Source organism: Macaca nemestrina, chromosome 17 (genome assembly GCF_043159975.1).
Source record: "Macaca nemestrina isolate mMacNem1 chromosome 17, mMacNem.hap1, whole genome shotgun sequence".
Classification (NCBI taxonomy): Eukaryota; Metazoa; Chordata; class Mammalia; order Primates; family Cercopithecidae; genus Macaca; species Macaca nemestrina.
This window is the reverse complement of record NC_092141.1, coordinates 5,781,267-5,794,564: the sequence shown is the minus strand read 5'-3', so window position 1 is coordinate 5,794,564 and position 13,298 is coordinate 5,781,267. Positions and strand designations below refer to the sequence as shown.

The 13,298-nt window shown below is 46.9% G+C and overlaps 1 protein-coding gene across 1 annotated transcript in view; it reads right to left on the bottom strand.

Annotated features, from left to right (window-relative positions):
• The window catches only part of LOC105472700 (WSC domain containing 1), a 515,974-nt gene extending 502,889 nt beyond the window's left edge, over positions 1-13,085 (bottom strand). Inside the window, exon 1 of the mRNA XM_071082227.1 lies at positions 12,619-13,085. The gene's annotated coding sequence lies outside the window, so the exon portion shown is untranslated. The remainder of the gene's footprint in view (positions 1-12,618) is intronic.
• Positions 13,086-13,298: the final 213 nt, after the last annotated feature.

Here is a 13,298-nt window from a genome sequence, read left to right as displayed (position 1 = left end):
GGCTCACTGTAACCTTTCCCTCCCAGGTTCAAGCAATTCTCCTGCCTCAGCCTCCTGAGTAGCTGGGATCACAGGTGCCACCACACCCGGCTAATTTTTGTATTTTTAGTAGAGGTGGGGTTTCACCATGTTGGCCAGGCTAGTCTCAAACTCCTGACCTCAGGTGATCTGCCCGCCTCAGCCTCCCACAGTGCTGGGATTGCAGGCATGAGCCACCGAGCTGGGATTGCAGGTATGAGCCACCGCTGAGTTCTAACTCTGGCTCTGCCTCACATAGCTGTGTGACCTTGGGCCTGTTTCAGAACCTCCCTACACCTCAGTTTCAGCATCTGTGAAATGGAAATAATCACATCTACATTCTGGGATTATTATAAGGATTAAATGAGATAGTGCATGGAAAGTGACTGGTAGAGTATCCATCAGTCAGCTTTGGCTGCAAAACAACCAACAAAAATCCTACAGATGAAACCCCTAAATGTCATCTCCCAAGGCTGTATCGTAGTGGCCATACCTCCAGTTTGGTAAGACACTGTTTTGTTTTCCCACCGTGTAATTTCTGGCCTCTTTACAGTTCTTTGAAATTCTGCTTGCAAGCCAGCCAGGTCCTCCTTGAGCTTAATGCAATTAGCAGTAGTCAGCACATACTTTCAACATCCTGCCCCAGAATCTTTTCATCCAATTTGACAAATGCTTCAGGCACATTCTTTACTTTCCAGGCTATTCCAAGTGACAGCTGTGCCGAATGTTTTGCCATTACATGAGTGCCATTTTACTAGCCTCCTACAACACTTGGCTCACCACCTGCCACCCGGTCTCAAAGCCAGTGCCATGTATTTCAGGTCTTATGAAAGCATTCCACTTCAGATACCAACTACTGTATCGGTCAGCTATTGCTGCGTGACAGCCACAAAAGCTCAGTGTCAGACAACAACACATACTTCTCACTCATTTGCCTGTGGATTGGAGATTCAGGGGGAAGGAACGAGTGATAGACAGTAATTTAATCTACCACACATAGTGAGGATTTAGTGATTTTTCAACAAATGTCGGCCATTGTTAGCTATGCTGCCAACTCCTCATACAGTGACATTCCATAGTAAATATGCAGAATTGGCTTCTAATCCCAACTCCACCATTACCTCACTGTAAGGCTTACAGAAGTCACTTAACCTCTCTAGGCCTTGGTTTCCTCACGTAAAAAGTGAGGAGGCTGAGTGCAGTGGCTCACACCTGTCATTCCAGTATTTTGGGAGGCTGAGGCCGGTGGATTTCTTGAGCCCAGGAGTTCAAGACCAGCCTGGGAAACATATCAAGACCTTGTCTCTACGAAAAATACAAAAATCAGCCGGGCGTGGTGGCATGCACCTGTAGTCCCAGCTACTAGGGAGGCTGAGGTGGGAGGATTGCTTGAGCCCGGTTGCAGTGAGCTGAGATTGTGCCACTGAACTCCAGCCTTGGCGACAGAGCCAGACCCTGAATCAAAAACAAAAAAAAACAAAAAGTGAGGACAGTGGAACTAGAATGTCAGATATCTGATGTAACTTTCACTTTTCCCCTTCCAAAGTCTGTGGCAGACTCACAAATAGATCAAGCCACCTTTTCCTCTGAGCCTGAACTTGAACTCAGAATTAATCTCCAGAAGGGGCACCGTGTGGCCACCACTAAAATGATCTGAAGTTGGTTCACTTAATGAATGATTTCTGTATCCTGAACTAGAATTGCCTCACTTAGAGCAGGATGTAACGTTGGCTGTCATCCAGCTCGACCTCCTCCTCCTGAAGATGCAGGAATTTAGGCCCAGAGAAAGAAACAGCATGGCTAAGAGCACACAGCGAGTTAGTGAAAGGCCATGCCCAGAATCTGCGCTGGTATTCCTTTCACACCACACAGCTGGAGAGAGAGGCCACTGGTTCTCAAATGCAGGTCTTCCCGCTCCAGCAATGTCCTCTCCCTCTGCTGTCTCATAGACATGGAACTGGGGGAAATGATTCCACTGGGTGGAGGGAGAGGGGGCTCTTATCGTAGCTTGGTAGAAGTCGAAAGCCCTATGAAAGGCGCAGCCCTCTGTCTGCCGTCTCTACGAAACTCATGGTCTTCATTCACACTGCTTCACTGGACATCCTTTCTGTAGAGTCTTTGAAACGATTTTATCAGCATAGGAAAGGAAGGAGGTTAACACCCTACAAAAAGGCCAGAGAGCAGAGCAGATGAGAGCTCATACTGGACGGAGATAACCTGGGTTTGCATCTTGACTCCAGCACTTACCAGCTCTATGATGTTGGGCAAGTCACTTGTCACTTATCTCTCTCTGCCTCAGTTTCCTCACCTGTAGAGTGGAAATACTAATAGTAATTACCTCAGAATGGTTATGAGGAGGCTGCTTAATATAGATGTTCAATATATGTAAAATATACATACAGGACTTAGAAGAGTCTCTGGGACTTAGTAGAATTATATAAACATCGATTGTTAGCTAGTCCAGTTTTATTGCCTTAGAGTTGTAGAAAATGCAGCAATTTGGAAAGCTCTGCTCCCTGCAGCCCTGCTCTCACCTGGCAGCATTCTGTCACCGACCAAATGAACCTGAAAGCCCCTCAGCCACCTCCAAGACATCATGACTTCACATAACTCACATGGACACAGGTAGTGAGAGACGCTGCTAAGGAAAACTTTTTCCATTTGATGAGAAACTAGAACTCAATTTTCAAGAAAGTCCACATGCTTTTAGGGCTGCTTTTACCAGAAAGGAGCCACTGAGTGGAAAGTTTCAGGGCCTTTTCTATTGGTGTGTGTGACTTGTTTAGATCAATGGTGATAAATGAGGGAAGGTCATGGGAGCTGGGGCAAGGCGGCAGGATTCGGTGGGGGGAATCAGAGCTCCATTCGCAATGGATTGCTGGAGGAAATGCTGTTTGCTTGTGAGTCGTTTGCAATTAACTCCACCTGGGATGAAAAACGGTGTGGGTATGAAAATGTTTTACTACCCCTGTAATAATAACCGTTAGCAGATGCTGTGGGCATGAAGATTGTTATTAATGACTTTGGGGAGAAAAAGGTTTGTGGGAAATGTTTGATTCGAAGGGAGAACATGGTTCTTGCTCCACCCCTGCCTGTTTGGTTGGCCACAGCACTGGGAGTTTATAGAATGGCATGAAAAGGAGAAAGCCATCGTGTGCAGAGGGACCTGATCTGGCTCGTCCAAGCTGATGGGAGCTCTCCATCCAGATGTGGAGGCCTGGAGCTCTCTGTGCCCCTCCCGCAGGGAGGCTGCATCTGGGCTTCTCGCACTGCTTTAGGTCCTGAGTCCTTGGAGGTCTGGGGCGTTGCTGCTCTTGTGCACACCTGAAGGGCCTCTGACTGGAAGTGTCACACTCCAGGAAGAGCCACAATTTGGTTCAGCACAGCCATCATTTTTGGGGTGCTCATTCTGTGCCAAAATCTCAACTCTCACCAGAGTGTTCCAAAAATTCAATCCTAAGAAGCAACAAAAACGTCTGACCCTCCTCTCCCAGGGGTCTTCTAAGTCATCAGAGCTTGCAGCACATCCCACTAACATCTGCCTTTGCAGCCTCATCCTGCACCCTGCCATCCTGCACCCCGCTGTCCTGCACCCCGTCGTCCTGCACCCCGAAATCCTGCACCCTGCATGGCCCAGATAGTGCAGGGCTGAATCGCTCTGTGTTGGATGGCAAAGTGATGGGCGGAGCAGTGGTTAAGCGTGGGCTTTGAGGTTAGCCCTAACCAGATTTGCCTGCAGCCTTGCCTCTTCTTGGTGGTTTTTGGCAAATGAGCTCACCTCACTGATCCTCCGTTTTTCTCACCTCTCAAATGGGCAAACAAATAATATGTATCCCCAAGTACTTTTTTTGTTTTTTTTGAGACAGGGTCTTGTTCTTTCACCCAGACTGTAATGCAGTGGCATGATCATAGTTCACTGCAGCCTCAAACTCCTAGGCTTAAGCAATCCTCAACCTCAGCCTCCTGAGTAGCCAGGATCACAGACACATGTCACCATACCTGGCTAATCTTCTCTACTTTTTATAGAAACGGGGTATCCCCACGTTGCCCAGGCTGGTCTCTAACTCCTAGCCTTAAGTGATCTTCCCGTGTTGGCCTCCCAAAGTACTAGGATTTCAGGGCTGAGCCACAGTGCCCAGCCCCCACATAATTTTTGAGGATTAAATAAGATATAGAAAACACTTAGTTCAGGCCAGGTGCGGTGGCTCACACCTATAATCCCATCTCTTCGGGAGACTGAGGCAGGCAGATCACCTGAAGTCAGGAGTTCGAGACCAGCCTGACCAACATGGTGAAACCCCATCTTTACTAAAAATACAAAATTAGATGGGCATGGTGGTGCATGCCTGTAATCCCAGCTATTCAGGAGGCTGAGGCAGGAGAATTGCTTGAACCCAGGAGGTGGAGGTTGCGGTAAGCTGAGATCATGCCATTACACTCCAGTCTGGGCAACAAGAGCAAAACTCCGTCTCAAAAAAAAGAAAAGAAAACACTTAGTCCAATCCTGGGGAGTAGTAATAAGCCCTCACATGTTTTCAATGGTGACGTATCAAACCCCTCACTGTCAAGAACTCCATGTCCAGGCTCTCCGCCGCCCACCACCCTTCCCTTTGGTGCACTGTTCCCTCCCTGAGGCAGCCTAGCCAGCACTTCAGAGCATGAACTTTGAGCTCCATGACCCCACCTTTAAGCCCTAGCTTCTCCACTCACTAAGTCTGCAAACACGAAGACATGTCTTAGTCCTCCAGGCCGTGGTTATGTTGTGTGTAGAGTGGGGATAATAGTAGCACATGCCACATCTGTGCTGTTAGGAGGGCTGAGTGAGACAGTGTCAGTAAAGCACCAGGTACAGGGGATGTGCCCCTCAGTGCTGATCTCAGAACTCTGCTAGATGCTGGGGACAGGAGGACTAGAGCAGGAATGAGGCCCATGCCCCAGGAGCTCACAGTCCAGAACTCCATGCTGGCAAAGAGGCGTCTTGGTCCATGCTTACTCTGCTCAACATTGGGGTGAGCTGGGGCTACAGATCTCTGCACTTCAGCACTCCTTTACCCCATTCCCCTCCCTCTCCTTCACTGCCGTCGTCAGCCAAATCCTGTTTCCTTCCCACCTGAGATCCACAGACAGTTGGGCTTAAATCCACACTGTCTCACTGTGTGACCTTGACCTTGGGCACATTGCTTAACCTCTCTGAGCCCATTTTCTCACCTGCACCTGTAGGGACCGAATGAGATGGAGCAGGCAGCATGCCTAGTCCAGAGCCTGGCAGTGTTTCCAGGTTGAACTGTTCCCTCCATCCTTACTTTCAGTCCTAAGTGCAAACCTCTCTCTCTCCCGTCTCTTCTCCAGATATATACTGTGCCCAAACACTTCTTCCAATACAGTTTGCCTGTGGCTCCTGTTGTGTTGGAATCTGAGTCTCCTGCGTTCCGCATCTTCTCTAGAACCACTCTTTCCGTTGCATCTTAGGGTAGAAACAGTGGCTCTCTCCCAACGTCAGCTCTCCTCACTGGGGTAGATTATTGTGTTTATGGCTCTGACTTTGTTCACTCTTTCTTTCTTTTTCTTTTTTAGACAGGGTCTCACTCTGTCACCCAGACTGGAGTGCACAGGCACAATCACAGCTCACTGCAGCCTCGACCTCCCAGGCTCAGGTGATCCTCCCACCTCGGCCTCCTTGGTAGCTAGGACTACAGGTGTCTGCCACCACACCCGGCTAATTTTTGTATTTTTATTTTTAGAGATGGGATTTTTGCTATATTGCCCAGTCTTATCTCAAGCTCCTGACCTCAAGTGATCTGCCCACCTCGGCTGCCCAAGTGCTGGAATTACAGGTGTGAGCCACCACACCCAGCCCTTTCTTGTATCCATCCCCTTGAGTTATCTTCCCCTACCTGATTCTGTACTTGCTGTGTGACTTGCTTCAGCCAATGGGACAATAGCAATGTGTGGCAAGAAGATACTTGGAAAGTGTGTGTGCCCTGGGGCTTATTCTGTCTTGTGGCTCTTGGAACCCTCAGACAATCAGAGGAAGAGAGGCTCCAGTCATCCCAGCCATCTCAGCAAAGATGTCATAAACCCCACAACCCCAGCTGACCCATGAGCTGACCAAAAATGCAGAAGCGATCCAGGTCCAACAGAAGAACTGTCCTACTAAACACAGCCCAAATTGTTCACCTACAAAATCTGAACTTAATAAACAAATGATAGTTTAATCGACTAAAATTTAGGTGGTTTGTTACACAACAAAAACTAACTGAGGTCGGGAACGGTGGCTCACGCCTTAATCCTAGCACTTTGGGAGGCCAAGGTGGATGGGTCACCTGAGGTTAGGAGTTTGAGACCAGCCTGGCCAACATGGTGAAACCCTGTCTCTACTAAAAATAGAAAAATCAGCCAGACTTGGTGGCAGGCACCTATAATCCCAGCTACTTGGGAGGCTGAGGCAGGAGAATCACTTGAACCCAAGAGGCGGGGGTTGCAGTAAGCCGAGATCGTGCCACTGCACTCCAGCCTGGGTGTCAGAGCAAGTGTCCATCTCAAAAAAAAAAAAAAAAAGCTAACTGATACACCCATGCCTACCATGCTGCACTCAGGTGTTTTGGATGGCCTCTAATTAGTCTAATCCAATCTGGATAATCCCAGTCTCCTTGCCATAGGCTCTGAGATGAATAGAATTGAGCCAATCAGCACACGGAATCCACCAGCCACCAACTTGTTCAGGAAAGGGCATGGGATCCAATTCAAGCCAATGAAACTACAAAGAGGTTTGCTGGTAGATTCTGAGAATAAAGCTTCATTTATTATGAAAAATCTTTCAGACAATTTCTCTTCCTCTGGATTTTATGTGTGGATGTGGAGCCAGAAACTGCTACCTCTTTTTTGCCTCCATAAAGGAAGCAGTCTGAAGACAAAGACTAAGCAAAAAGAGAGTAGAGATGAGGGAATTGCAGAAAAAAAGGACACTGGAGCCTTTGGATTAAGCTAACACTAAGACCATTTTACATATGGGCTTCACATCATATGAGCCAATAAATTTCCTTATTAAACCAGTGCGAGTAAGGTTTTCTCCTATTTGCAGCCAAAGTCATCCCAATTGCTGTGTCTCCTATCATAAAATGAAGAATAAATGTCTATTAAATGAATACGCTTCTCACAATAACTTCACTCTGCAAGCACATCCCCCAACCTACCTGATGACAAATTGAGGGCCCTAGTCAAGGAATGAGCACTTCACTCCCTCTGAGATAATGGGTCTCTTCCCTGGGAATTTTTAAATATATGTCCTAGAAGATCTTTCTCTTTGGTGATTAAAGCTATAGGAAGTAAACCTCAGAACTGTATTGTGTCCTGCCACATGAAGAAAGCGATTCATAATGGAAAGGGCAAGTGAAACAAACATCCAAGAAGCAAGATATGGACAGAGAAAAGGACAGACACACACACACACACACAGAGAGAGAGAGAGAGAGAGAGAGACCGACTGACCTGTTGGCATTAAAATCCCTGGTTCCAACAGTTCTTGAGACCCAGTTGCTTCCCTGACTGCCCCATGACTTGACTAATCTACCCTTCCTAGGATACTTGAAGCCAACAAGTTATCCTTCTCTTGCTTAAGTGTTTTTGAGGTTGGACCATTCTGTAATTTTCAGTCTGAAGTGATCTTTAAAATGTGCTTTACACTGTATCCCCTGATACCATCCTTGATGAACTCAGCATCCAAGATGATGTCCCTCTGACATTCTGGTCTTACAGTTCTTCAGCCTCCTCAACTCCAGTAACATTCTCCTCTATATCGCTGCCCCTAGGCCAGGGACCCTGCCGTAACTCTAACCTCTTCCACCTCCAGTGTCTCAGACACAGCTGTGATGTCATACCCAATGCACAGACCTAGAGTCAGAAGCTCTTGAAGCTCTTGAAGGATGATTGAAGCTTAGAAATCAAACTTACCTATTTTCGGCCGGGTGCGATGGCTCACGCCTGTAATCCCAGCACTTCGGGAGGTCAAGGCGGGTGGATCACCTGAAGTCAGGACTTTGAGACCAGCCTGGCCAACATAGTGAAACCCCATCTCTATTAAAACTACAAAAATTAGCCAGGCACGGTGGCGCGCACCTGTAGTCCCAGGTATTCTGGAGGCTGAGGCAGGAGAATCACTTGAACCCAGGAGGTGGAGGTTGCAGTGAGCTGAGATCGTGCCATTGCACTCCAACCTGGGCAACAGAGGGCCTCAAAAAAAAATTTTTTTTTTGGAGGCAAAGGATACTGCAAGCAGAAAGTAAATGCAAAGTGACTAGAGTATTCATTCATAATTCAACAAATATGTATTGTGAACCTACTAAGTGGCAGGCATTATTACAAACACAGAGCATTCAGTGAGTCAAACTCTGCCTGTTACTGCCTTTTTCCAGACAAACCCCTAAGCTTCCCCTCACCAATGGGTATGAAAGACCGTGGCATATGTGGAGGACTATTTAATACCCTGGTCACCTGTGAGTCTTCTCTATCACACCAGCCACCAACTGCCATTGATTCACAGACCTTTATATTGGTAACACCTCCACTTTATCCATATTCAGTGGCATCTTGTTAATTTCAGTCAAGTCTGCCAAAGTATCCACGTTTTTTAAAATACCAAATAGTCACTCAGTGTGTTTATTATCACTTCCAGGTTTGCATTACCTGCAAAGTCAGTAAAGCACCTTCCCTAGCATCTTGATCAAGCCACTCACAGAAGTATTAGACACATTGTACTTGAAATTAAATTATCATCACATGCCAGACACGTCGTGCTGACCAAGAAGGATTGTCTCCTCACTGACATCAAATGATCCCCTCATTCGACAACCCTAATTTTGACTATGTGCTTGACACTGTTCTAGTGACAGATAGGTAGACATAACCAACTATGCTCTTGAAGTATTTCGTATATTCTTTGTAAGACAGACTTACAAAGAAGGCAGCTAGTAACCCTGACAAGAGAAGGCAGGAAATATTTCTGAAAAAAAAAAAAAAAAGGTGGGGACATTTAGGCTAGCTCTTGGCAGATGCATAGGAGTTTTCAGGGTGGCTAAGAGGAAAGGAACATCCAAGGAGAGGGAAGTGTGTGTGCGAACATGATGCTTCGGGAATCTGAGTGCCTGGGTGAGGCTGCCGCTTGGGGCATATGGGGACTGGAAATGTGGGCAGGTACCAGACACTAAGAAGCTCCATGTCTAATTAATTCTTTAAATCCATGTCATCCTCCATCACGTCCACAAAGACGTCTTGAGAAGCCACTCAGTTTTGTTGCGGAGCTGAGTGTGCCTGAGGTTCCAAGTAGTACCACTTCTTGATAAATAATTCAAAGCCCTGTCTTCATGAATCCACATACATCTTCTCATTCAAGGAGCGCTGATTTATAGACACTTAGCTTTTGAACACAAAAGGCACTGATTCTATTTTGTTGGGTTTAAAAAAAAAAAAAACAGAAGTGCTCAGGATTTACTACACTGACTGGCACGCACAGAAAATGAGCACAAGAGGAGCTGGGGGCTGTTTATATAAATATATGGGAATTGTGAATGCAGTCCAACTGCAGAGGAACCGTCCTGCCGCCTGCCTCCCAGTCTCTCCATCCCGATGGGCAGAGAGGGACAAGATGCTCTCTGTTCACCCCAGTGATTCCCTATTACAGCTCAGCCCCTCTACATCACAGATGGGAAAATCATCTAAAGCCATTCAGGATGCATGGAACCACTCAGCTCTGTACCTGGGGCTAATGAAGTTTCCACTTCCTTGAGGCCTCATCAGTTTCTTCCAATCCAAAGCACGTGTGGACCTCTACAGGGAGGTAGTGTGGCTGAACGGAGAGCAGGTCCTGACATGAGGGAGGTTCTGCCACACACCAGCTGCAAGGTCTCAGGCAAACTACTTAATCTCTCTATGCCTCAGTTTTCTCACCTCGGAAATGGGGGTAATGATGAGTAGATGTCATAAGGATTAAGGAATGTTGGGAGTGCTCCCTAAACACACTCATCTTTAGTTCAGAATTGTGCTGAAGGGACTTTATATCTTTTGCCATATTTTTTTGTGGAAGTGGGGGGTTCGTTTTTTGGTTTTTGTTTTTTTTTTTTTTTTTTTTTTGAGACGGAGTCTCACGCTGTTGCCCAGGCTGGAGTGCAGTGGCGCGATCTCGGCTCACTGCAAGCTCCGCCTCCCGGGTTCCCACCATTCTCCTGCCTCAGCCTCCTGAGTAGCTGGGACTACAGGCGCCCGCCACCGCGCCCGGCTAATTTTTTGTATTTTTAGTAGAGACGGGGTTTCACTGTGGTCTCGATCTCCTGACCTTGTGATCCGCCCGCCTCGGCCTCCCAAAGTGCTGGGATTACAGGCTTGAGCCACCGCGCCCGGCCTGGTTTTTGTTTTTGTTTGGAGACGGAGTCTTGCTCTGTCACCCAGGCTGGAGTACAGTGGCACGATCTCAGCTCACTGCAGCCTCTAACTCTGGGTTCAAGCAGTTCTCCTGCCTCAGCCTCCCGAGTAGCTGGGATTACAGGCGCATGCCACCATGCCTCATTTTTTTGTATTTTTAGTAGAGACGGGGTTTCAAACCATGCTGGCCAGGCTGGTCTCAAACCCCTGGCCTTGTGAGCTGCCTGCCTCAGCCTCCCAAAGTGCTGGGATTACAGGCATGAGCCACTGCACCCGGCCTTTTGTTTTCTTTTATATCATGTCTGCACATCTATGGTGTAAAGTAAGAACTTTCCTTCCGTCTGTATAAATATCTTCATCTTGTGTGAATTATTTGGATATTTCTTTAATCCAGCAGCTGTAAGGTGAGTAAATCTAATGTTCTTTCAGGTTGAGGAAATAGGTTTTCTTATTATGCTGTTGAATTGTAAAATATGTAATCAAATTTAAAATAGAAATACCCTAAAATCTTACAATCTTGCTGCAGAACTCTATCTTACAGAAATACCAGTAGGACCAGGTGAGGCACAAAGTTTAACATTGGTTGTAATGGTAAAAAAAAAATAAAGTGGAAATAATTTAAATGTGCATCCATATCTGAATGAATAAATTATAGTGTATCTCGACAAATAAAATTCTACACAACCATTTAAAAGGTACCATATGTACAGACTTGGAAAGAAGTCTATAACATATTGTAAAGTGAAAAAGGAAGTTACCACACAATCTGTAGAGTGTTAATACTCATTTTGGATTTTAAAAGCCATGTTTAATAAAAATCACTAATGATTTATTAAATGCTTATTCTTTGCCAGTTATTTAAATGTTTTACCCTTACAGCAACCCCTTGAGATAAATACTGTTATCCCATTTTGTGGATGAAGAAACTGAGGCACTGAGAAGTTAAGTAATTTTTCCAGGGTTGTGGCGTTAGCAAGTAGTGGAGCCCAGAATCGAACTGGCCCATCTGGCCCCGACCCCCCCTCCTTCAACTCCACATGTCAGAAGCAAAGAAAAAGGTCTCAAACTGGAATGGGAAGGACAGTCCTTCTCCGCCTCCTTTATCCACTTTTGTGTTGTTTGGATTTGTTACAGTGAGTATGTAATTGAAAAATAAAAATTTTATAAAAGCACCCAACCATGTGGAATCCTTGCCTGGGATAGAAGCCAAGAGCGGGTGGAGGGACCACAGACACTTCTCCGAGCCGGGCTAAGCTCAAACCTGACGTCCGCAGATCCCCAATATACACCTTCCCCATTGGCAAGGAGAGGTGTGTGGGGAAAGGCACCAGTTTGGGCCTACGACAGTCTGAGTGCAATCCCACCTTCACCACCTACCAGCTGGGTGGGCTTTCACGAATGTCTTAACCTCTCTGAGCCCCCACTTCTCAGCTGCAAAAGACTAATGCCACCATTACAGGCTTGCTGTGAGGATTAGAGAGAATGACTGACGCACAGCGGGTGATCAGGAAGAGGAACTTGTGGCTACGTGGTCCCATCCTCTCTGCAGCCATGGCCTCTGGGAACTTAGCATCACGTGAATAAAGACAAAGTCCGCTGGCTGACGTCATCTGGGAAAATTTTCTTGTCACACAGCGTTCATAACGAACTCTCAAGTCCAAACTCAATTCAGAGAAAGAGGATTTCACAATTATATTATAAATTCAAAAGCCCAATAACTTCCCAAGTCTCCCCCTAGCTTCAAGGCTCCTCGCATTCCAAGGAACTAAAGGGATGGAAAGAGGGATTTCTGTTCCCACTTTACCCAGTGATCTAGTCTCAGCCCTTGGTGTTCCAAATCTGGTGGGGCGTTTGGACGAAATAATTTGCCTCGAGTTTCCCTGTCAGTGGGTCTGGGGACCACCTGGACAATCGGATGCAAAGCTGCAACACGGAAAGAACAAAGCCTTTAGACTTGGGTCCTGCCTTTAGAAACCTGAACTTGAGGATGCTCAGCACACGGGGGACAGAGAAGGGCTAGGAGGTGTTTTGACCCCTTTAAAGTTTCTGTTTCAATTTTAAAATGACTTTAATATTCTAATATTCTCTCTCCCAATATTATGCAGCATTGCCTGTATTGATTGGATTATCCAGATAATTTCTGGAGTCTCCACTCCCCCTACTCCCAGCCCCTAACTGGCTACTGACCTCAGTGTGGAAGCATTCTCCCTTCTGAAGGTCCTTGTGAAGTCTGCGTGATGCTGTGTAATCTCCAGGCAGCTTCGTTTATCGCTATGGTGCGTTCCTACAGATTCTTAGTTTAATGACACCCTTTCTGAAGCAGCAGCGATGGTGCCAAATGGCACTTGCATTTCCAGGAAAGCAGCCAAACTCATTACGTTAATAAAGGAATTTAGCTGTATAGAGATGCCTCCTTCACATACATTCCCGAAAAATCCTCACTCTCACAACTCAGCAGCAGCAGCAGCAGCCATTAAATCTCTGCCTCCACCTGCAAAGCCCTGGCCCCACGGAGTCAAACCGCATCGGCCCTGCAGTCAACTGCGGAAGACGGGGCACATCTCAGAGCCTGGCCAGCTGACTTCTCTGCCACTTCTGCTCCCAAAGCAGCTCCCCAAGGTCCCTCTCTCTGTGCCAGAGTGAGCCCCATTAGGGTCCAGAGATCTTGGTCAGGGATGGGACAGGCTCCGTCTGTCTGCCCGGTGGTTATAGCTGGCCTGTCTGGAGTCACAGCATAGCCTGGGCTGGCAGGAAGCAGTTGTCACATGAATCATCACAACAGCCACCTGTGTGGTCTTCCTGCCTTGATCTTACCGCTCTCTGCTCACATTTCCCCGTTGCAGCCAGGGTAATCTTTCTGAACTATA